Below are 4157 nucleotides of genomic sequence, written 5' to 3'. Positions count from 1 at the left end.
AAACATTTCACTGCATGTCGTACCATGTATGTATGTGTATGTGACAAATAAAATTTGAATTTGAATTTAAATGTGAATGTGAATTTGAATCCGTATCCGGGTTATCCATATGTGGACCATGGCTGATGCCTGTCACTGACTAAGATTCTGTGATGAAACCACAGATTCAGGGTTAAGGGTCTGTGGTCATTACATGGAATTCTGTGAGACTAGGTTGCATAGGGGATACAATTTTTCTAATGAAATTTCCTTGAGTTTATTTTTTCATTTTTATCAAGTGTACATTTTATCAACTGTATAGTTTCTCAATACCTGCATCTTGAAAAACAAATATGAATGTGTTCTGCATTCCTCTGTGTTGTTTTTAACTTTTCTGTTTTTTAAGATAAATGAACCTTTAAATCTCTTTTGTAAATGATTTACAATGCAAAAGTCCTCGCTTTGGATGAGCTAATAGATGACTGGCAACTACTAAAGTTGCTCAAGAATTAAATATTTATAAATATATTATATATTTATAAATATATTATTACTATAGCTGTATTTATTAATTGCTTACCAATGCCTTTTAATGTAGGAACAATCTTTAAAATAATGAATTGGCTATTTACGAATGCTTTAACTAATTAATTATATTTTATGTAGTTATTATAACGTGTAAAAAATATTCAGCACATTAGAAGGGGAAAAACGAGGAAAATGTGGATAATGCAGTTGACACTAAACTTGATTTTTAACACTAAACAATTTAAGTAATGATATTTCTAAAAATACATATCTAATTTATTTACCTAGTAAGTGAAGCCTGGAAACCTGAAACTAATGATGTCATTAAACACTCTCTTGTGTGTTTTGCCTTTTTATTATAAATTCAGGTGCTTCGTGAGCACAGTATAATTTGACTTTATATGTCTGATGACTTAAAACATTGTACTCTGGATAGATTTTATACTTAGTAAAGTTGATATTATTGATTGAAGGTTTTATTACAGTTGTTTTTAAATGTGCTAATATTCTTAATGTAGGTTAGGTTTATATGACTGTTTCAAAATAACTTTCAACTGACAGTCTGCTCTATTCAACAAAAGTATTTTTTAAATTACCTAAACAATTTTATTCTGCTTTTGCAACTCTCATACTTGCTGTCTTATTACTAATTTTACTTATTCCTTTATATACAGAAGCACGTGTGAATCAAATAAGCTACAACATCTACAGTGTGTACGCTGATTATAAGAACAACTTTTAAACATTGAATGCTATCATCTGACATTCATGGATAATTCAACGCATTTTCGACCATTATATTGACTGGATACATTGATATTGGGAATATTAAGTACTTATTTTTCTTTGTTTTGGTCCTGTTGTTTGTAGCAATCCTTGTAGCAAATCAATTAATTATTGGAATAATATGTATGGAGAAGTCTCTGCATGAACCTATGTATGTTTTTTGTATGCAGTTTGTCTGTAAATGAATTGTATGGCAGCATTGCTTTATTTCCATCTCTTTTAAATAATATGCTATTGTCAAAGATTCCAGAAGTTTCACTGACCTTTTGCCACATTCAGATATTCACTTTATACACGTATGCATCAGTAGAATTTGTAATTTAGCAGTCATGTCTTATGACAGATATGTAGCCATCTGTCATCCTTTGGAATATCATAGAATCATGTCTCCTGCCATGACAGCTACTTTGATCGCTCTGGGCTGGTCAGTTTCAGTTATCAAATTCTCCATAAATTTTTCGGTGAGTGTAATGCTAAAGTTGTGTGGAAATGTAATGGACAAAGTATGGTGCGATTAACTACATGCTTGTGAAACTGGCCTGCTCAGACACAACAGCAAATAACATTTATGGCAAGTAATCGGTATCATTCTAACCATTGTTGCTCCTCTAGCATTAATTTTGTTTTTCATATGCAAAAATCTTAAGAGTCTGCTTGAAGTCTACAAGAGAAATGACCCAAAAGGCTTTTTAAGCACATGTACTTCACACCTTATCGCTACTGAATTTTTCTGTTGGATGTTTATTTGAAGTTATCCAAAGCAGATTTGATAAGGTGCCTATGCTTCCCTGCGCTCCGTGCAGATACTCTCACTTTATTTTCCAATATGTACACCGCTTATCAATCCTATCATGTATGGTATGAGACTTTCTAGGATAAAAAGAGCACTCAAAACATTTATTTACCCCTGGAACCACATAAAACCCACATTGCAGTAGTATGTAATATTATTATTCTTTGCGACTGAATGATTACTGTCTTTTTTTTTAAAAAATCTAAATCTATAGTGAGTCAATGTATAGTAAATAATTACTGATGAATACAATAATTTCGAAATGTTATATCGTTTACTTGCTGTTCTTTCCCTAAATTAAAATCACGAGAAATAATACCACTAATAAAATATAATTTTTTGTTCTAAATGTATCACTGATGTTTCTTACTTTTATAATGCAAAAACAGAAACAAATTAAAGTTGTTTCTTTAAACAAAAGTGATACAATGATGTTTGTCTCACTTTAACTTTATTACAGGTTTCTAAATTTATAACACACAATTACATGAAACAAATTGTAAACAAAATCTCAAAAACTACACAACTTACTGGAAACACTCAAACTTTACAGGTCAAAAGCCAAATGTTCTATTCAAAACACCATATACAAAGACTACTTCATGGCCCAGAGAATACTGTTACTGGTAATAGGGAAACAGTGGAAACAGACTGCGACACCTGGCCGCACCATCACAGAACCGATTGGTCACACCTGTAGCTCATCCCGGCCTGGCTATAAAGCCGTACAAGGCATACCAGAAGTTGAGCATCGACTCCATGAGAGAACAAACCAACATTATCTCTTCTATAAGCTTTCCCATTAAGCAGCGTGTGGACTCATCGGCCTCAACGGAGCACCCCGCGGACCCACTGCACCACGAGGGGAAAGAGAAAGCACTGCTCGACCTCACCAGATTCACCCACGCAAACACATTACCTTTAAGTTACACTATTCTAAATAAAACCACCCTCCGGGCTTTTCGCTTTGAGCACTCCTTGCTGTGTATTTGTTCCATTCCTGGCAGGACAATTTGCGTGGAGTGAATGCAGGCAAGTGCTTGAAGAATCATCGACAAGTGATCTCTCACCAATAATTTTTTTTGTGTTTCTGTATTTCCGGACTGCATCTAGGCAAAGAATCTCTTCCCTACCATGGAGGGAAGCCACGTTCAGCCGGAACACTACGCGAGCACTCAGGCCAGCTGCCGCTTAAAGGGCCCCTCTGGCAAAACTCCAGATCCACAGTCGGCCAAGGTGCGTTCTCATTTCTGTCTTGTGCAGTTAACTTCCATGAGTAGTAAGTACAAGCCCACACCTACCTGTCCGGGAGTTCAGGCTGCTTTCAGCTGTCATGTCCATCTTGGCTTGCTGGTATTCTCCATTGGCCTAGCCAGGTAAAGGAGGCGCATGGTGGTCGACTGCCCACCAAGGATCTTACTCTACCAAGCGCCCAGAGGTGGCTGGGCAGGCTTCATTCTTCACTCTGACCTACCAACCGGAGCCCCTTATGGGAGGTGAAGGCCAAACAAGAGACTCTACTGGATTGGGGCAGCATGGTCAGCCTTGTCCAGACTCAAGTCCTCGGGCCCCGTATGGAGAGCAAGACCCATTTCTAACGATCACACCTGTGTACACAAGGATGAAGGTGAAGCCAGCCAGAGGACAGCAACAATGCCCTGCTTTTGTTGGCCTCTGACAGCGGGAGAAGAAGGTGAGTCCCCTCCCATAATCCTAATCACTTTCTTGATGTGATTCAACGGAGTTCTTGAGGGGAAGGGAGAAGCTCATTTGTCAGGGCTCAGTGAAGAGGATGACCAACTGAAACACTGTTGGTCACCTGTGACGGCGAAACACAGGACATGAACACATCCTGGTGGTTGTCAATTATGCCAATCGTCAGATTGATTACAGAGACCGTCTCTGCATTTAATAACAAATTGTTCACTCTTGTCATTCATATATCCCACTGTCATTGTATTCTTCTACTTTATACTGTTCAGTGCTTTGATGCAACCTGTGTTGTTAAAGCGCTATATAAATAAAATAATTGTCGATTTATTGATTGATGTACAAAAATCAATTTCAAATT

At 36.9% G+C, this 4157-nt stretch overlaps 1 pseudogene; it reads left to right on the top strand.

Annotated features, from left to right (window-relative positions):
- Positions 1 to 1272: 1272 nt before the first annotated feature.
- LOC122359353 lies at positions 1273 to 2231 on the top strand (annotated as a pseudogene).
- The last annotated feature ends 1926 nt before the right edge of the window (positions 2232 to 4157 follow it).

Source organism: Puntigrus tetrazona, chromosome 15 (assembly GCF_018831695.1).
Source record: "Puntigrus tetrazona isolate hp1 chromosome 15, ASM1883169v1, whole genome shotgun sequence".
Lineage (NCBI taxonomy): Eukaryota > Metazoa > Chordata > Actinopteri > Cypriniformes > Cyprinidae > Puntigrus > Puntigrus tetrazona.
The sequence above is the reverse complement of the archived record's forward strand: the minus strand, read 5'-3'. Positions and strand labels throughout refer to the sequence as shown.